Genomic DNA, 22,320 nt, shown 5'->3' with positions numbered 1-22,320 from the left:
CCTCTGTTTATGGATACTTTTTTTATATAAAAAATTTATTTTTTTTTTTAATTACAAAGCAACGGTTCGTTGCATAAATACGTAGAATATACATTGTATGTGTGTGTGTGTGTCTACATTATATATATATATATATATATATATATATATATATATATATATATATATATATATATATATATATATATATATATATATATGTAGACACACACACACACTGTTTGTAATAACATGTTTTAAACATAGACTGTATATTAATATTTGGTTTTTATATACCGTAGCTTTTAAACAGAAGTCGGTTCAATAGCTAGGATAACAATATGCTTTATATTGTGAAACATTTCCATGTTCAGAAAAGGAAAACATATTAAGATATTTAATAACATGAGTAGAAATATGAGTCTTTCTGTTTTTTCTGAAAATAGTACATTTTGGAAGGTATGTTTTATATTAGGCCAAAGCCAATTCGTACAAAACCATCACAGCAGTTAGGTCAAAATGAATCTTGAAGGCTAGATGTAGAAACAGGCCGAACAGGCTCCACCATTTAACCTCTAATTTGGTCTTGCACATATAGCCCAAGTCAGCATCATTTCACTCTTCCAGGCTATTCCTAACTTAGATTTAACAGAGACAGTGGTCAACCTATATCTGATGTTGTGTACAGTATGATTCTGCATTTGATCCACAAAATGTATAGATCTGATAATGAATCACACACACATATATATATATATATATATATATATATATATATATATATATATATATATATATATATATATATATAAATTCACACACACTGCTGTGCAAAAGTCTTAGACATGTTGCATTGTTCTACTCCGACTAATGCATTATGAACATCAACAATTTACTCAAAGCCTCCACTAGTGTTTTTTACTATTATAACAACCTTGACTTGCATAAAGAAGGAAAAACATTGCGTGAAATAGTTTGCATCACTTGATTTTCAAGTTGTGGTATCCAAAGCAAAAATCAACAAGTACAGAGAAACATCATCTGTAATTGACAAACCCAGGACTGGAAGACCCAAAAAGCTAACAAGGAATACTTGAAGATAAAATCCTTAAGGAATAGAAAGAAGTCAAGCATTGAATTGACAACAGAACTGGCAGAAGACACAGGTGTCGTTGGCCATCCGTCAACGGTCCAAAGCACCTTTGACCATTGTTACACAGTCCAGTTTCTGTGTTCTTGTGCATATTTTAGCCTTTTAGTCTTATTCCCCTTTCTTAACAGAGGTATTCTTACTGCAACACATCCTTTTAGTCCTGATTTCAAGAGTGACCTTCATACTGTTGATCTGAACTCCACTCAGATAATACCACAGTAGTAACTGGACAGAAGACTATTCAATCATTTAAATATTAATATCTGGAATTTTTTCAAATTCATACAAATTCCTTTTTATATATACACACACACACACACACACACACACCTACATACATACAGTGGCTTGCGAAAGTATTGACCCCCCTTGGCATTTTCCCTATTTTGTTGCTTTACAACCTGGAATTAAAATTGATTTTTATTTGGATTTCATGTAATGGACATACAAAATAGTCCAAATTGGTGAAGTGAAATGAAAAAAATAATTTGTTTCAAAAAATTCTAAAAAATAAATAACGGAAAAGTGGTGCGTGCATATGTATTCACCCCCTTTGCTATTAAGCCTTTAAATAAGATCTGATGCAACCAGTTACCTTAAGAAGTCACATAATTAGTTAAATAAAGTCCACCTGTGTGCAATCTAAGTGTCACATGATCTGTCACATGATCTCAGTATATATACACCTGTTCTGAAAGGCCCCAGTCTCTGCAACACCACTAAGCAAGAAAACTTTGAACATCCCACGGAGCACCATTAAAGCCACTATTAAAAAATGGAAAGAATATGGCACCACAACAAACCTGGCAAGAGAGGGCCGCCCACCAAAACTCACGGACCAGGCAAGGAGGGCACTAATCAGAGAGGCAACAAAGAGACCAAAGATAACCCTGAAGGAGCTGCAAAGCTCCACAGCGGAGATTGGAGTATCTGTCCATAGGACCACTTTAAGCCGTACACTCCACAGAGCTGGGCTTTACGGAAGAGTGGCTAGAAAAAAGCCATTGCTTAAAGAACAAAATAAGCAAACACATTTGGTGTTCGCCAAAAGGCATGTGGGAGACTCCCCAAGCACTAGAAGAAGGTACTCTGGTCAGATGAGAGCCTTGAGCCTTTTGGCCATCAAGGAAAACGCTATGTCTGGCGCAAACCCAACACCTCTCATCACCCCGAGAACACCATCCCCACAGTGAAGCATGGTGGTGGCAGCATCATGCTGTGGGGATGTTTTTCATTGACAGGGACTGGGAAACTGGTCAGAATTGAAGGAATGATGGATGGCGCTAAATACAGGGAAATTCTTGAGGGCAACCTGTTTCAGTCTTCCAGAGATTTGAGACTGGGACGGAGGTTCACCTTCCAGCAGGACAATGACCCTAAGCATACTGCTACAACACTCGAGTGGTTTAAGGGGAAACATTTAAATGTCTTGAAATGGCCTAGTCAAAGCCCAGACCAGAATCCAATTGTGGTATCCAAATCTGTGGTATGACTTAGATTGCTGTATACCAGCGGAACCCATCCAACTTGAAGGAGCTGGAGCAGTTTTGCCTTGAAGAATGGGCAAAAATCCCAGTGGCTAGATGTGCCAAGCTTATAGATACATACCCCAAGAGACTTGCAGCTGCAATTGCTGCAAAAGGTGGCTCTATCAAGTATTGACTTTGGGGGGGTGAATACTTATGCACGCTCAAGTTTTCTGTTTTTTTTGTCTTATTTCTTGTTTGTTTCACAATAAAAAATATTTTGTATCTTCAAAGTGGTAGGCATGTTGTGTAAATCAAATGATACAAACCCCCAAAAAATCCATTTTAATTCCAGGTTGTAAGGCAACAAAATAGGAAAAATGCGAAGGGGGGTCAATAATTTCTCTAAGGGTTATATATAGATATATATAGATATATATATAATATATATATAATATCTATATATATATATATATATATATATATATTACAAAGCTAGCACACCATTTTTTTCTGCATGATATTGAGAGTACAAAATGTATAGCTGGTAGACAAAAACAGTCAATTATCGTTTAACATATTTGTACTGGCATTTTATCCTCGAACACCTTTTAAAGGGGTTGTATCCCATACAGGTTTTAAATATAGTTTTAATTAAGAAGTTTGCTATCTAAAGTGTCTGTTGTTTTCCAAATGCTTTCATCATAACAAAAACACCATGTGGTAATTTCGGTTTCATTTCCTCAGGTAGAATAGCTTGAAGATGTCAATTATAGGATGCTAATAGTTTAAAATGTTAGCCATGTGTGTAACCCTTAATAAACATTACTTGTGTTCTACCCTTATCAAATATTCACGTCAAGCTTTGTTGTTTATACACATAGTGTACGCCTCTCCCCCCTCTCCCTCATATTCAAAATGTATAGTCTTTTCCATACACATATTGTTGTAGTAGTTTCTTCTGGTCAACAACAGATATTTTAAATATGTAAAAGTTTAAAATTTCAATCTTACAACTCAAACATTTAAGAAATTAAACAGAATGATAATAACCTCCTACTACTGCAAGGAGTTGCTTATGTAATTACGTCGTGGTAAGCAGGTCTCAAAGAGCTTTCAGTTATTCTACGGGAATGTACTCATTTCGAAATGCTTCCTGATAAAGACAGCTGTGACTTGGAACACTGGACAAAACCTGTGAAAGGGAGTGTATCTGTCATTCACGAAAACTTAAGTTAAGCCTAGTGAAACACAAAACCACTTGGCAAGTGTGAACCCTTGAGACAGCATCAGGATTATTCCAGATAAAAATTAAGTGTCCCTGCAAACTGAAAGCCTTTACTGGCTGTATTGGAATGTAAAAGCCACGTGAAAGGACATTTTGCAGTCACATTATGTCATACGGTTCATGGCAAATCTAAGGTATTGTCACAACCATTCCAAATGTTTGATTTATATTATTTCAATATTTCTGATGCTAACATCACAAGCAATAAAAGTTACAGATTTAGCATAACAGGCAGTTAAAAATGTTTTTAATGTTGAATTGCCCCCAATGGCCTCTTGGCACCAAGGCAGAGAATGATTTTAGACTACGATTACCTCCAGTGACAAAGATTTGCAGAGTGCTCAAAGGTGCTACAATCTCACCTGGGAGAGGGTTTGATTCCCAGTTCCAACCTTTAAAGACATACATGTGAAAAAGAAGAGAGACAATTCAGTGTGATGCTACAGTAATGAAGCCTTAAAATGATCCCACTATAAAATCACTTGAACACAAGTATTGTAGAACAATCTCCCAGTCTTAACATACAGTCTACTTGCAGCATGCCTGGTCCAAATAGAAGGATAACAGCGCAAAATAATATCCAAACTGCATTTCTTTACATTTTATTATTATTTATTTTGGCTTTTTTAGGCAGTATACTAAATTGATAATATTTACTATACATGTAGATGCTTGGTGGAGGAGTTCATGGTTGATTAAACAGATTGCCCGAGGCCTTCTGGTGCCTAAATTAATGCCACTTGAGACAACAATTTCTAATTAATATTTAGTGACCCTTATCAATAAAATGTCCAATGGTTATTTGTTTTATATATGAATTCCTCCACATACCCTCAGGCTAAAACCAGGTGAAACTGGAAAAGTTGAAGACCTGTAGAAAAGACAGACCTGTCATGAAATGCAACTGATAAACCAGATAGGTAAAGTACTGGTCAATACTGGTACAATCATGTTGTATTGTATACTGGAAGGTCAAGAGGAATACTAGTATAAATTAAGCACAACATGCAGAAACAAGGTCTTCTGATTATTGATATTTTCACAAATGGCTCAATTATAGCATCAATCTACACAGAGCAAAATTATTTCATGTGAACCAATGTAAAAAAAACTAAAAAAAACAAAAAAAAACAACTTTGAACTTTTTCATTGAACTTCCTCCCAATGAAAGCATGGTGTTACATTGCCATTGTTATCAACTGCATTACTGGTATGTATAAAAACATCCATTACATTACATATAAAACATTTCGACCTACTGTAACGTAAATGTGGAGGGAAAACAGTGTGCATGAAATATACTGTAATCTTGAATTCAGTCAGATCAGTCATGCTGTAAGTCGGTTTCTCTATGACAAGACTGCATTTGCTAACCACAATAATATACATGCTGCTCTTTTCAGAAAAAAAGGCAATGTACAGCCTGCTGTGACAGAGGCTATAATCATTTCAAATCTAGTAAACACATATTACGTATTACAAAACAGCTGCATCCTTGAATGATGCAATGCCCCTTCTCTTCAAAGCACAATACTTGTCAAAGAATACCAGTAGGAAACGATTAAAATCGGAATGTGGTTTTGAACAAAAGGTTCTTCAAACAAACCAATGGTCAAATTAATAGAATATTTTTCTCCTCCAGTTTTTATATTTCTTGATAATGAACTGTGCTACCCCAGCTGGTGTTTTTCAAGTCAAGTCTCTTTTCACGAGCAAGTCGGTTTAAAATGCTTCCAGTGTTCACTTTAAAATGACGCATATGCCACCAACTCCCAAAAATAAACCATGTACAGTATCCCTAACTGTGCTACACAGAATTCAGTAGGAAGAGACTGCTTACATTTTACAGAAAATACTGGCAGAGCTTATTTTTCAACACTGCGTTATAGGGTAAGGGACACTGCATCTTTAAGAGAAGAATACCCACCACTCACCAAATAAATCCCTCACGTGCATAAAATGAGATAATTATTGAGTGAACCACCAAGACATTGTGTCTACATTTTGTACATTTTATTGTGGTAATTATAAATTATTATAAACATAGTACTTTCTGTTATTAAGTGTTTAAGTACATGCATCATATATCAAGGGTAGGCAATATAAAATGAGCATAGACAGCAAGGTGAATAATGATTGGCCATTATCTTATACTGCCTGCAATAACAATTTTTCAAGTGTCTTGTTTCAGGAAATACCATCTATTAGACGCTCCCAGCAAAGACATGTATGTAGAATAATCTAAATTACAATTTAAAGATTACTACCAAAGATGAGTTCACGTAGAGCATGAGACTGGTCATGGCCTTTACTTTTTTGTTGTGATTTCAAAAACTTTATTGCTTGCAATGTTATCATAAATGATTATAATAAAGATACTCCCTTGTTATTTTATGACTACTAGACATAAAACAATCCTGAAAATGCAAGGGCAATGATTAAATCAGGAGTCTTTATTCAGTGGCAGTGCATGCAAAATGTACTGTCAATCCAGGCGAACTGTAAATTAACCTGTCATGAACACTGAATCATGAAAAGAGAGGGAACATGGTATTTCTAACTCATAAACGGCTTTACAATGTACAACACACAGGTGTACTGCCTTACACTACAGTTCAAATGCAACACTATAACTGTACCAATGTTATCCACATATATTTACAAATATATATATATATATATATATATATATTATATATATATATATATATATATATATATATATATATATATATATATATATATATATATATATATATCTATATAATATCGAATCTGTCTAAAGATAAGTAGAGATAGCATTAGACCATAATCTATTATTCTATGGAACTACACAACTGAAGAGCTGTGAAATGGCTTAGTTATGTAGCCAAGAGTACTCTGCCCTTCTATAAAACAGCATTATAAAAAACACATTTCACAGAATATTATGTGTTAAATAACACATGACAGAAAGAGACACCACTGTCTCTAAACATAACAATTTCCCCAACACTTGTGTTGCTTGGATTGTATTTTTTCTACCTGTGGTTAATACCATCAACTGAAGAGGAAAACAATTCACAGTGAACACTGTACTCCAGTCTCTTGATTTGCAATAAATGTACGTTGATATCAATGAGCTGTTTCCCTCTGTCCGGTGGATATGTCACAGTCATCACTCACTGCTGTGTCTACTCTGTAGATGGCAGGTGATTAGGATGACAAAATCTTGCTGAACATTAAATTGTTAAACTGCATTGACATACTGAATGGTATTATACATAGTTAATGCATCAGTTCACATGTTAAGAGTTATGTTACCACTAATGATTGCCATTCTACTAAATGTTTTATTCCCTGAAAATTAAGTCAGACAGGGTAAAGTAGGTCAACAAAAGGTACCCTTAAAATTGATGTTGATTTAAGAAAACAAAAAAAAAACAAAAGACACAGGCAGACAGAAACCAGGAATAGAATTATAAATTGTTTGTGTTTGGTAAATACATTCCACATTTCCAGGTAAAACCCATTGTTTAGTTTCTGTTAAGGAGAAGATTTCCTTAAATTCCTTAATTACCTTCAATTACAATGTAACACAGGATTCCAGATTTGACACTTTACAATATTATTAAGCTTAAATAAATTTAATTTCAACTTTAAACTAGGCAATTCCCTGTACATGATGGAGTTAATTGGTTTTAGCATATAAAACTCGCAAATGAAGACACAAAAAAATATATTTTGTTCAGACGTTTGTCTGCTTGACTTACTTGGCCCCCATTTTAAAGCTAGTTATATATTTTAACAATTGTTTTATTCTTTCCAGAAAACATGTCTTTGCCTTTACTCTTTATATCCTTATAGTTTTACTTTACTCTAGTTCATGCCAATCTGATATAATTGACTTTTCAGTTATAAACACATTTTATATTCCTTTTGAAATCTTAGACTACAGTCCCTAAAGATCATTAGCATACTGAGAATTGTTTAAAAGGGCACGTGCAATGGCAAATTATCCACAGTGGAATGGACTTTGTACTGCTCTCAAAGCCTCATTGCATGGAACAAATCATTTATTTATTTATTTATTTAAATTATATTTATTGACTGGGCTTTATCACAGAGTGGTTTACACATTTAAATGATTGTAACGAGATCAACATCAATAGGGTAAATTTCAATAATGAAACAATAAGGCAAATGCCTTTCTTTGTTATTAATTGACAAAGGATTCACTGAATGTCAATCATTTACCTCTTTTTTTTATTGCGTAGCTAAAGTGCTACACTTCAAGAACGTAATGCACATTTGTGTTGTACTAATACACACAGCAGTTTGACTACGGCACGACTCCTACTCTACCTATCTCACGTGGCAATTTTTGATGATTTAAGGTAAGAGATTCATAGCAGACTAACATTTCCCATTGCTTGTTTATTTGTATTGTGAAAAACAAGTAGTGTTCTACAATTTGCCCTCTGCCCTGCCCACATACTAACATCAGAGAATAAGTTTTTTCATAAAATTAGACCCTGCTTCAAGCAAAAACACACTTTTACAATTCTTTATACACACACTCATAGCAATGTCAACCAGTATAGCAAGTGACTACACAATTTGATGATGCGCCCAAAGCTCAGAAAATAACATCTATAGTAAAAGACTGCCCAAAAGTAAAATCAACAAAGTCATCAATTAACAACTTCTGAGGAAAACCAAAATAACTAAGGATAAATAAGTCAAGTAAATGGCTACTGCCATCACCCTATTGCTTTTGTTTCTTACATTTCTAAAATGCAGTAAAGAGTTACTTCACAAAGTGACACATTTGTTTATTTTACAATTTTAAATGTAATGCACATTGTGTAATGCCCTCTGCAATGCAAACTATAATATTAATGCTTCGCACTGCAACGGCAAACTTTGGAGTATGGAAGGGATTTTTGTTCCCCGTTTAGAATGCTTTTATAAATACAGTAAGACAGCTCGAGTCCCACAGCACTGTGTTTGTTTTTACTGCCATTTTACTTCCAACCACATTGGTCTGCCTGGAACATTGTCACCAAGACACTACAGTACACAGAACTGCTCCTCAACTAGGTAAATACAACACTGCTTGTTTCTATGAAATCCACACTGTAACATAACAATAAAGCAATACTATATAAATTAGCATTATTTAACTGACTATTCTAAACTTTCATTTGAAATCCCATAAAAAAAAAAAAAAAAGTTGTAATCAATTCTGTCAATGCTGTGTATATTCTACACTGTCTCAAACTATATACTAACAAGTGTGTTTCTAACTATACTAAAATAGTAAATTATTATATTGCAAAAACACCAAGTGTTTGTTAATAAGTGGTGTTGCCAACTGATTGCCTTTTTTTTTTTCTCTCACTTAAAAGCCGAATCAAATTCATTCCAGGATGCAAAGATTGCCTCAACAATACCAAAAATAGTGAGGTACAATTATAAACCAGGTAACTAATTGCAACAAGTTTAAATTCTACTTTAGTGCTTATTAGAAATCCTTAATATACTCCTAAAACAAATGGACGCATCTTCAACCAAACTATACAGTTCTTATTGTACGAACAGCTGCTTGGTTACAATTATAGGCACCCCATTAAAAACACACACAACACCTAAATAAAGTACATAAAAGAAAGTTTCCAAGCAGAAATCATTTCAAAGAATTAGTAGTGCCTGTTAGACAGCATATGTGGTGACATTAGCACTGAAGTGAGTGCGACCCTCATATGTATTTAATTTACAAAGAAAACAAGCCTCAGATAAAACATCTTGTTGTCAAGGCAAACTGTTACTGAAATGTAACAGTTTACATATACCACCCAATCATCACAAACACTGAGAGAATCAGGAAATATAAGGCGTCTTGTGATTCTTATCTTAATAAATGTAATGCAATAATATACAAATATGTGGTATTGAATACAAAATGCAAATTAATGTAGTGCAGTGTGCATGCACGTATTGATACAGGTCCCGCAGACGAAGCTAAGAATGCTCAGCCCTTTTCAAATCTGTTTGTCTAAAATGACTTTGCAAGCCCAGGAGCATATGCCTGCCTAGCTCTCGTCATTCTGGTTTACCTTAGTTCATTCAAAAAGATAAGCAGTCACATTACATTAATTGCAACAGTTATTTAGTAAGAGTGGTAGTGGCCTTTTATTTCCTTTTATTTCACTGCAAGAGTAAAACTGGATGTACCAGAGGAGACAGTAAAGCAAATTAAGTATGACTAGGATTAGGAGTCACCATAAACATCTGTTTTTATAGTTTTCTAACACTATTTAGTACAACAAAAGAAGCACCAACAAATTCAAAATAAATAGGGAAGATGTTTATGAAACTACCAATTTTGTAAGAGCATGCATTTTACCACAATATTTCATCAAGTATAGCTTGTTTAGCATAACCTGAACCATTCAAACTAACATCAGTGATGCTTGACAGTCTTCTAGTACACCGGCTCCTTTCCGGTGGCCCGTGGATATATATATAGCTAACACACACCGAGCATCAAAAGAAACTTATTATTACAACAGATTTATTTTAGAAAAAAATAAGGTATATAAAATGATAGACACTGATCAAATGTTTTTGGTTTCTTTTTAATCACTATCATTCATCTTTGTTTGGACAATGGATATGGAGTAATTCAATAAAACAATACGGTCTGTCAAGAGAGCAGCGCCTTTGTGCAATGGGCATGTTGGAGGCTGGACTAGGACAGCGTACCGTGGCTCGCTGTCTTGGGTGCTCACAGCCAGCAATTTCAAACCTGGCGAGACAGTATAACCAGATACACTGTCAATGATAGGGAATGAACTGGGAGACCAAGTCACAACACCTGCCCCAGATCGACAGATCATTTTGCAGCATCTTCATGATGTCAATTGTTAATCAGCACAATAAAAAGTGTATATATATGTTCTATTTGTTATAAGCATCAAACTGGAGGTTTTCAATTTTTCCATATATTGTAATTAATTCAACTGAATGAAGCCTCCATGCTGGTCTCAATCGCTCCATAAACAGAGCTGACACAACACGCAATGTTAGCCTTGTTCATGACTAAGCATTTAAAAATTCCAATTGTGTATTTTTGTTGATAATGAAAAGATACAATAAAGGAGGCAAAAACAAAGTTCACTATCCACGCATTACTACCATTGACCTGGAGAAGCTAACACAAAAATACATTATTGGCATGGTCACTAACATTGCGGTTTACATCAGCACTGTTTACGGAGCGATCGAGACCAGTACGCAGGCCAACATAGCAAAATTGAGTACAGTTGAGCGGCAGAATTACGTACTGAAGCATAGCATTGTCATAGCAAGAAAAATCAATAAAAACACCAGCTGCCAAAGCATTGTTGTTTGCTTCGATTTCATAAGTTGTTGACTTGTTAAATCTTTGTGTCTCTGCACAGTAAAAAAAGCCCTCAAAAAGATTATAGCTCGAGATTCACAGCTTCGACTGTGCTGGCACCTCATGGATGTATTGTAACTTCAAAGATTATTAATTCACATAATTACAACAGAAATTGATTTATCAACATAAAAAAAAAAAAAAAAAAAAAAAAAAACAACATCAGGTAGTCCGCAAACAAAATAGTTTGAGAACCACTGTTCTAGTAAATTATTTTTTAAAAAGTTACACCTCCCTCGCTTAACTGTGCAAATGTTTTTCACGTTTCAGCTTTTGAAAAGTATGTAATGTAATTTTTGTCATTTGCTAAAATAATCTAACTAGCTTATGTTTAACAATCAACTTGTTGTAAGTTGACTAAATATTGCATTAAAACTAATTTGTATTGGGTAGATAGCAAAAGGAATGAGCAGTCAATACTTCTTGTCAAAAGTTTTTTTTTTTTTTTTATAATACTACTACAGGTACTGTCAGTGGCAACTCATTGTTTGAAAAACTAGTGGGGTACGGAACCCCCCCCCAAAAAAAAATAGCCCACACAACTAAAGAAGCGAAACCGCGCAAGGACCCGATGTGCAATTTTAATAATTTTTATGTAAACATTAAGCTTGCTTTCTAACATTACCGGAGCTTTCACCACAAACAGTTTTGCGCCAGCTGCAAACAACACTTTAGAGGGCAAGGGTCTCTTATCAACAGCGGCACCTGCACTAACCTGAGCGTTTGAAATGGAACCATCGTCACACTCTCGTGCTGTTAATAACATTCTGAACTACAGAAGAGTCAGGTTCGGTTTCTGCTGATGTCTCTGGCGTTGGTGGTTTAGTTTTTTTGTGTAGAAAAACTCCAAATGTAGCTGTCTTTTTCGCCATTGTACGCCCAGGGCTACATCAAATTCATTCCGTTTTAGCACATGTCGCTGACTGACACCCTTTAGTTATGTTATTTAGGTCTGAAAGTTTCAAATAAACTGTGCACTTACATGTCCTCTACCCACTTAGGAAAAGCCTAAAAATCCATCCATCCAATTTATTTTAAAATAATAAACCCTGGCAGCAGTGGATAGCCACGATTGTATTTATCGGGAGGGGATGGAAATGGTAACTTTAAGGTGAGTAATCACAGTGGTGCAATTGGCAACCTTATTTCATATTCGTGCATTGACGTTTTATTTTCGAAAAATAAAGAATCATTTTTTTCATTAGATCCAATAACCAAATACACCGTTGTGCAAAATAGCACTAACAAAACAAACAGCAATTTTTTATTATTTTTTTCTTTCCCCTATCGCTGTCAGGCTGTATTTCACATCTCTCACTCAGTGTTATGTCACGTTGCGCGTCCGTTTGGACAGTAAAGTGTAAAAGCTGTGTGCACTGTCCAATCAGAAGAGTTCAAGGTTGACCCTCTCATGAATGACAGTAAATAGCCCAATCACAAACAGAAATTTGAAATGCGTGCTTTGGCAGACAGCAAGCGTGTCATTGGTCAGTTATGAGTAGCGGTTCATGTGTATACTAACTGAAAGTGGTACTGATTGAAGTGTATTGAGGACCCCGGTAACGCAGTGCCTAAGCCACTGCCTGGCAGAAATCTGCGGGGGCACGTGACCAGGCGTGCCCCCCCCACGCATCACCATTGTGTACTGTATTACAACAGTCAATTAACCAGTGATTGTATAAATCACTGCACACAAAAGCAGCAGCAAAGAAACCCCCTTTTTTAAGTTTCACCTCATATTCCTGATACCATTCAACAGTTACCTTATTTCCAGAGGTAAGTAACATTTATTAATTTCAATATAAGCTAGTAGTAGAAGCAGATGTCCATGTAATCAGAAACAATTACAAAAAAAAAGCATGCGTTTGGGAAACTACATTGTTATCAAAGGTTTAAGATATGTATAAATTTGTCTCTTTCTTTCTAATGTTATATGTTACATTTTGAAAAAAATAGCAATCTATTTGAATTGCTAAATTAAGCCAGTTTATTTTAATATTTACATTGTTATCCAAGTAAAAGTACAAAACACAATCTGCATACCATTTCAAACAATTTCATCAAATTAAAGCCATTTCATAACCACAACAATAGACTCCTCACACATTATTTCAGTCTAATTGTTAAAGAGAATTGCAGCTAAAATGCACATTATACCGCTAGTAATCCAGTGACCCTGGTGCTACATGCTTTTGTGGTAAACTTTACACAACAGAAAGGCTATTAATCAAACAGCAGGATCAAATTGATGTCTTTTATATAAATCAGCCCTGACCATTCTTTTTAATTACCTAGTATTAAATAGCAATTAAGAGTCTGCTTTAAAGATTAATTAAAAAAAATAAGTGGATGTTACAGCCATTAAATATAGACTTTGTCTATAGTTGTAAATAGCATTCTTTGTCTCAGACCCTGAGGATGCAGTGATTTACTATTGACTGCCGTTCAAGTATAGGGTCACTTCACAAGCACTGTATGGACAAAGGTGAAACTAGGCAACTGAAGCAATCTGTGGTCAATAAGAAACAGAAATTTCCACGCCACACTAATAAAGTTACTAAGCTGAAGTGCCATAACAATAAAAGGGAACTTTCACAAGGAGAATGCTGTCTTGAAAATTGGTATGGCCACGACAGTATAAACCCCTAGCACCATGCTGTACAGCATGTACTATGTTAACAGACAATCATACCAGTTCCATTTTACAAAATTAAGCACTTTCCTTTTTTTTATCATCTAACATTAAGGTTAAAATGTGAGAAGGAGGAGATATATTAACACTCATATAAAATATTAAGGAAATATTAGTACATGAAACTGTTTAAGAACATGACACCATTTAACTGGCACAGTTACTTACCGTAACCCTGGTTCCCTGAAAGAGAAGATGACCACCAACCAATACTTTTGGGATGTGCCTGCCTTAGGTAGGTATTCGATGAGCATTTTATGTCAAAACTGCCGATAGGCCCCTCCGTGGAATGACGTCCTCGGTCCTGCCTGCCGAGGGAATAAAGTAGTTCCTCTTTTGCATCAAATCCGTGAATGCCAGTGACGCAACCTCGCAAGGTTTGGTGGTCATCTTCTCTTTCAGGGAACCAGGTTTTCGGTAAGTAACCTAACGTTCCCTTTCAATTCGAAGGCGATCAACAACCAATACTTTTAGGAAAGTACACTGGAGGGGTCACAATGGAGCGTGAGCAGTCAGCACACAATGACACCTTGCTACCGCCAACCAGTGTTGGTGGTGCACGCATGCACCCTCAAGGACCCTTGTGCCTAACGAAGGCGTAGCGGGATCTACCACATTGATGCGGCAGAACCTAGTGAATGTAATCGGAGTATCCCAGCTAGCCGCAGTACAAATGTCAGTCAATGATGCACCTCGAAAAGAGTGCCCATGACATGGCCACCCCTCTAGTAGAACGCGTGGCTACCCTCCCCAGTGGGGGTAGGCCGGCCCCATTATAAGCAGTCGATACGATGTTCACAATCCAGTGGGCCAGTTGCTATTTCGAGAGGGCTTGCCCTAGGGTCCTTTAACCATAGCAAACAAAGAGCTGGTCAGACTGACGCAGCTCCTTCGTCCTATCCATATACTCTCTCAATGACCTCACCGGGCAGAAAGAATTCAGTTTCCTAGCCTCCTCCGAATCAAAGGGAAGGGGATGGAAAGCCTCTAATTTCATTGACAGGTTCAAGTGGAAAGCTGTAATCACCTTGGGTAGGAAAGCAGGGTTTGTGCATACAGGAATTTGCTTCAGCACACTGGGCACTGAAGTCGGACAATCCCAGGAGGAGGATACCTCCTCCATGAAATCTGGGAATGCTGGGAAGGGCTGAGGCCAAGGTGCCAGAGCCTGGTTCCTAAACAAGGACTGGCTTGGCTCAGCTGCAGTTGTCCAAGGGACCTGCAATAAATTTAATCGTCCCATCAGCAGGGTTCATACACTTTTTCAACATCAAATTTCCATACATTTTCCAGACTTCCATTTGTTTTTCCCAGACTTTTGTTTTAGTTCGTTTCTACTAGTTTTTCAATAGTTATCCACATAGGCAGGCAGCCACAGAGCATTATAGCTTTTTGATCCAGAGCAGAAGTTGCTCCTGGTTTTCTAAAAGTATGTGTCAGCATCTGGAGGTGCATATCTAGCAAGAGACAATGCAGGTTTGCAAAAGAGAAGTAAGACACAATCTAAAAAATGTCCAATATTTGAGAACTACGTTGCATTACTTACAAACACAATATAAAAAGTTGTATACTGCAAATATACTTGTGTCAAAATAGAACAGTATAATGGTAGCAACAGTATATTAAATTCAGACAATTTTGGCACAAGTATACTTGCAGTATGTTAGTTTTTTGTAAGGGATGATATTGGATTCAGATTCAAACTTCTGTATACCCTTTGTTAAATGTTGAACATTGGGAGGTGTAAAATAACAAAAATGAAACAAAAAATGTGTACGCATTATATATTAAAATGTGCAAGTGGCATACATTAAACATACAAGTCAAATAGTAAATACAGCACAGCCTCAAAATAACAACCCTGTTTGGGTCCAAAGCCTTTTGTTCGCTATAGTAAAAGGACAATCCAAAACGAACAATATAAGCTGCTGGAGCAAGTTAAGGAAGTCACCTTGGATAATGGTATTAGCTAAATTATTAATAATATTAGTACTGTTTTTATTCCTTGAATTTCTTTATTATTACAGTATGTCACTACTACCACTAATAATAATAACAACAACAACAACAACAACAACAACAACAACAACTAGAACTGCCAGGCAGTTTTACGGCTCCCAAGCCCCAGTATCACTCCCCATCTAAGCGTGTTTTGTTCTCAATGTGCCAAGTTTAAAATCAGTAACTTCAAGTGTTCCACAGAAGATTGTGAAAGTTTTTTTTTTTTCCCAAAATGCGTCAAGCAGCCATCTTGTTTAACGTGAGTTTCTTAAAAGTCAGTTGTATTGCTACAGTGTCAAGGCTGATGCTAGTGAAGTTTCGAGTTAGTCAAGTAAACCATTTGTCAACTGAGGCAGTTTTAAATTTCAGATGTAAACATACACCTGGTGGCCATCTTGTTTTAAAAAACATAACCATTTTGACATATTTGTATTCCATTGTTACTGGGACAATAACTACCATGTTTAGAGTTTGTTGGTCAAACGGTGTTCAAAAATAGCAGCAGTTTGCTGTTAAGGGCGCGTTTCGATAAGATTTGTGGCAGCAAATTTCACATTAAATTTATCACAGGAACTTCTGCTTCGCAAACTTCATGCAGGTTTGGATGCTGATGAGATATGCAAAGTGTCAGATCAAGCACTTCACCAGTTCCCAAAAGGAAGATTTCGAAAGGTTTCTAAAAAATACGTCACAGCGCCAATTGCAAGGACGCAGCAGCAAAATTTTTTCAGCATCTGACAGCCAATGTATCCAGCTTGTTAACTGCCAAGTCAGAACCTGATCAGTCACACAGCTTCAAAGCAGCAGCAGTTTAAAATTTTGGGAAGAAAAATAATAATAAAAAATAAATAGATAAATAAATCTTAATAATAATAGGCTTCCCAGTATTCTGGCTATATCCTATTTGTTGAAGAACAGACGAAGTCATGTGACCACTGATTCAGACCCCTGACCAATTCTCTCACATTACATTGAAATTTCGTTCTGTTTGATATTTTATTTTTAAACACTGAAACTCAGAATCAATTATTGTAAGGGGACATTGGTTTTAAGAAAAATAAAAAACTGAAATATCTTGCTTGCATAAGTATTCAACCCCTGTGCTGTGGAAGCTCCCAGTTTGCACCGATGAAAGAAAATTGCCCTAACAAGGACACAATTACCTTACCATTGGCCTCCACCTGTGAAACATTAAAGTTGCTGTCACATTTTCTGGATAAAAACCCCACCGTTGAAGGATCATTGGTAAGGCTGTCAATCTGAAGGAAAATGAAGACCAAAGAGCATTCTACAGAAGTTAGAGATAAAGTAATACCAATGCATAGATTAGGGAAAGGGTACAAAATAATATCCAAGTGTTTGGATATCCCAGTGAGCACAGTTGGATCAATAATCTGGAAGTGGAAGCTGCATCACACCACCCAGGCACTGCAAAGAAAAGATCGTCCCTCAAAAACTCAGCGCTCAAACAAGGAGACTTGTGAGAGAAGCCACAGAGAGGCCAACAATCACTATGAAGGAGCTAGAGAGTTCAGTGGCTGGGAGTGGAGTAATGGTGCACCAGTCAACCATATCAAGAGCTCTGCATAACACTGACCTGTATGGGAGGGTGGCAAGAAAGAAGCCGTTACTCAAAAAGTACCATCTGAAAGCGCGTCTGGAGTTTGCCAGAAAGCATGAGTGTGACCCAGCTGCGATGTGGGAAAAGGTTTTGTGGTCAGATGAGACCAAGTTAGAGCTTTTTTGGCCAAAACTCAAAGCGCTATGTGTGGCGCAAACCTAACACTGCCCATGCCTCAAGACACACCATCCCTACAGTGAAGTATGGTGGTGGCAGCATCATGCTGTGGGGATGCTTCTCATCAGCAGGGACTGGGCATCTTGTTACAACTGAAGAAAGAATGGATGGAGCACAATACAGGAAAATACTGCAAGAGAATCTGCTTCAGTCCGCTAAAAAACTGAAGCTTGGGAGGAAATTCACCTTTCAGCAGGACAATGATCCCAAGCACAAGGCCAAAGCAACACTGGAGTGGCTCGAACAAAAAAGTGAATGTCCTACAGTGGCCCATGTCAAAGTCCTGATCTCAATTCCATTGAGAATCTGAGGCACTATTTGAAAATTGCGGTCCACAAGCGTCGTCTAACCAACCTGAACAACCTGGAGAAAATTTGCCAAGAAGAATGGGCCAAAATCACTCCGACACTGTGTGCAAAGCTGGTACATACTTACCCCAAAAGACTTAAAGCTGTTATTGCAGCGAAAGGTGGCTCTACCAAATATGAATGTGTGGGGGTTGAATACTTATGCAAGCAAGATATTTCATATTTTTATTTTTCTTAAATATTTCCCAAAATAAAACCAATGTCACCTTACAATAATTGAGTTTGAGTTTAAGTGTTTTAAAATAAAATATCGAACAGAACGAAATTTCAGTGTACCATTTGTAATTCAGTAATATGACAGAATTGGTCAGGGGTCTGAATACTTTTGCAAGGCACTGTATACCAGTGTGCTGACTGGATAGGATTGCTTGAGTTGTCAGGATGTTGTCAAATCCTCGTGGGATTTGGTTGCAAGCAATATAGTTTTTTAAGACTTTCATAACGGGGACATGGTTTTTCAAGCATTTTCAAGACCTGGAATTCAGTTCCGCATTTTTCCATCTGACTTCAAGACTAGCGTACGAACCCTCCATCAGGGCAGACATGGAGCTCGAGAATGAAGGCACGCTAGCTTCTGAGGCAACCTCGGAGCTGGGCTCTGCCCCAGTAGAGCACAGGTTCTTCTCCTTCCTCCTTTTCAGTGGGGAAGGAATCCTCATTCCAGGAGGCCACTATAGAGAGCACATCCTCCTCCTCTGCCGTCTGTGCTGACGATTCCAGCTCATCTTGAACTCTCTTAGGGGTGACAGGGGCTGGTATTGGGGCCGACACTGGAGGAGCTGCGCTCGAAGCGTCAGCAGTCTGTGCCTTCAGGTCCACGATGTCTCTCGCCTGTCTAGGTCGTCTGACCCACTTCACCGTCTGTGGAGATGGAGAGCAGCTGCGAAAGGGTGGCGACTGAGCCTGCCCGCAGGGGACAGTTGGAGGTGGGGGGGGGGATCCTACGGCCTCAGACGGCTCAGTCATAGGGGACGAACATTCAATCCCCATTGCTTTGTTAAGTCTTTTGTGAAACACCCGGGGCTGGAAAGCCACATAGATGTCACAGAACGTCTCATCCCCTAGGGCTGAAGTGGCGTTCTGGACACCCAAGCACCGCGCACACAATGTACGTCCATCCTCCTGGAGCATGTTCATCCTGCAGGACGTACAACCATGGAACCAAGACATTCCAGGGGTCAGTAGCAAGTTAATTGCAGTAGACTCAGAAGAGCTCTTTTCGAAAAACATACTCTGGTTAGTGACACAGAATTGTACCTTACCGTAGGTGAGAGGCAAAAGAGGAAGTCAGCTCCGCGAAACGGCTACTTATTCCTTCAGCTGGCGGGACTGAAGATGTCATTCCACAGAAGGGCCTATCGGCAGCTTTAACATAAAATGCTCAGAGAATACCTACTGAAGGCAGGCATATCCCAAAAGTATTGGTTGGTAGTCATCTTCGAATTGAAAGGGAACTGTAACACCACAGTGAACAAAAAAGTGATACACAAAGGATGTTTGGCATCACCTTGCTTAGGGGAGGGAAATCCAACTAAGTAGGTAGCTATGGAAAGAAGTTTCTCACATAAACCAATAAGCCTTAAATGCAATAGTGAGCACCAGACACACATGGACCTCGCTCTACAAAGCTAAAGATTGCACACTGTTTGGGGTTTGGCAGGCAAGAAAGAATTGATCTGGCAAGAAACAATATATCCACTCGGCACTAATACAATTGTGAAGCCAAATGTTCAGGAAACTAAAAACGCAGGAAGAGAGGCCAATTTAAAGAAGCAGGAAAGGGAGGAAATGTTCACCAAATGCAACCTATAGAAGCTTTGAGTCTATGTCATCTTTTTTTTCTGGGGAGATCAATGGAAAGCAGGTTATAAAAGTCTGATAACTTGAGAGTTGTCTTTTCAAGGCTGCACACGTTCAATGGCTTGTCAGCTTTAATACCTTTCAGCCAGGTGTACAATCCATCAACACTGTAAATTAACCAAGTGAATTACTGAATAACAGACACAAAAGGCAACATCTTAAAATAAAAATACAGATAGCAGGCTAGGCTATTTACAGTTTATAGCATGAAGATTAATCACCTCTCATTATGTGTCAATTAGTATTAATTCATTGAATTTAAATTTGCATATAAATCAACAATAATTTGAATGAAATGCCCCAGGTAATCCATTTATGTTCAATAGGCTTTTTTATTAGGCTTATATACATTTTTATTACATTCAAAAAAACATTAAAATCTTTGTCAACATCCTCCCCATCTAAAAAATGGAAAAAATGTGGCAGGTTTAGTGGGTAGAAAAATTTGTAATTTCATTCCTTGTTGGACAGTAACAGTCAAATCATCTCTGCTTTCATAAACATGTGGATGTTTTCACATTGCTATAAGGAATATCCAATAAATATACAGTAAACTTGTTGAAACACTGAATATGCAGAGTGAGTCCTTCCCAACTGAAACAAAATCAGTAATGTCCCCAGTGATGTTTGTCATTACTCTTGTCACTCTCAGTACAATGCTCTGTGCAGGGCATGCAAATATCTGGTCAATCCCTTTAATAGGATACAGGGATGAATATGAAAAATGTATTACAATGATTCCTGTAAGAGATTTGTGAGTAGTAAGTCACTCACCATTGCTATGAAAATCAATTTGACCTCTTCAAGCTTTTAGCTAGTCTCACAGGAAACCATAAATCTTTTTGAACAGTTTTAATTGATAAATATATTGAATTCTTAAGTATTCTTAATAGGCTTGTAATAATAATCAAATTATTTATCAATTGGTTCTCCACGATAACAAATTGTTAATATTTTAATGAAATCGAATATATATTCCATGAACTTAAACATGTCTTGTGTACATTAACTTACTGTCAAGAACGTAATCTGCTTCTAAAAGTATACGTCTGTGAACAAATACAGGAAGATAATGTAGAGATCAAGAGTAACCCGCTTTGTTAATGTATTCTATACATATTATTTGGTTTTAAAATCAGTCCCAGCTGTTGCCGTCTGTCTTGAATGAAACTAATAATATTTTACATTACTACCTTGTCACATGCTGCTGTTTAATTTTTATTTTTTTTAATCTTTTCATTTTGAAGCAATGCACTATCTAAATGCCGCTGGATTGTAGCTCGACGCAAGTGATCCAATGAAACATTGCAAGGTGTACAAAAATAAAAAAATAAATAAATAAAGTTTGCCACCAGTAGAATGCAAAATTATTGTACACGATCCACTACAGTAATTACTGTAGATTTTTTTAATTCATTTTGGACACTCAAAATGTTCACTCACTTAATAATATCAGTTGCGATCTCCTAGGATACTAAACTCACCCGGACGCCCATATCTACCAATCAGTTAGGCAAGCCCACAGTTAAGTGTCAATCAATAAATTCAGTCCAGTTTTTTTTTTAAATTGCAACAAGCTTATAAGTCACATCAGGAACCGGGACCGATACACATAACTTAACTGGATTTAAGTGCTGGGTAAAAGTACACAAAATAGACTGTTTTCACGAAAATAGGTAGGGCCTTTATACTGTAGAAGTGTAAGCGAATCCACATGGGTGAAACGCTTCTATGAGCACTCCTACATATGCATGAAAGAGATATTCTACTTATCTTGGTTGCGATGTGAGCAGTAAGTCAATTAATAATAAATCCACATACATGTATGAGAGATGCTATACATATTAAAATATGGAGACACAAAATAAAATTATCAACCAGAGTTTTCGGAACTGGGAGGCTACCTCTATAATGTATTCTGTTTGGAAAAATGACGATATAGTTGTATTCACTGAAGATAATGCAAATCTAAGTGGCTATGCAAAATCATGTAGTTTTGATTAAAATATGACAGCAAAAAGTGACATGCATCTCTGCAGCTGTGGCACACAGGAAGGGACTGCTGCTTTCGCTAGCAGAAGCTGGTCCAGGTAATTCATAAATTGTAATCCACAGCAAATTAAAAAAAAAAAAAAAAAAGAGATCAAATTATTTCCATGTGAACAGGCCACAATGTTAATGTAGCTTTCACACCTTGTTTTTTTTTAGTCCTTTGAACATTGTTTTTTTTTTTTTTTTTTTTTTTAATTTACCATTGTTTACACTGGAAAT

General features: G+C 36.8%; 1 protein-coding gene across 1 annotated transcript in view; it reads right to left on the bottom strand.

The window, feature by feature from the left end:
- The window catches only part of LOC121321564 (fidgetin-like), a 53,951-nt gene that overhangs the window by 9,819 nt on the left and 21,812 nt on the right, over positions 1 to 22,320 (bottom strand). The gene's annotated exons all lie outside the window — the stretch shown is intronic.

Source organism: Polyodon spathula, chromosome 10 (assembly GCF_017654505.1).
Source record: "Polyodon spathula isolate WHYD16114869_AA chromosome 10, ASM1765450v1, whole genome shotgun sequence".
NCBI classification, from domain to species: domain Eukaryota; kingdom Metazoa; phylum Chordata; class Actinopteri; order Acipenseriformes; family Polyodontidae; genus Polyodon; species Polyodon spathula.
Note: the sequence above shows the minus strand (reverse complement) of the source record. Positions and strands in the feature narration are given on the sequence as shown.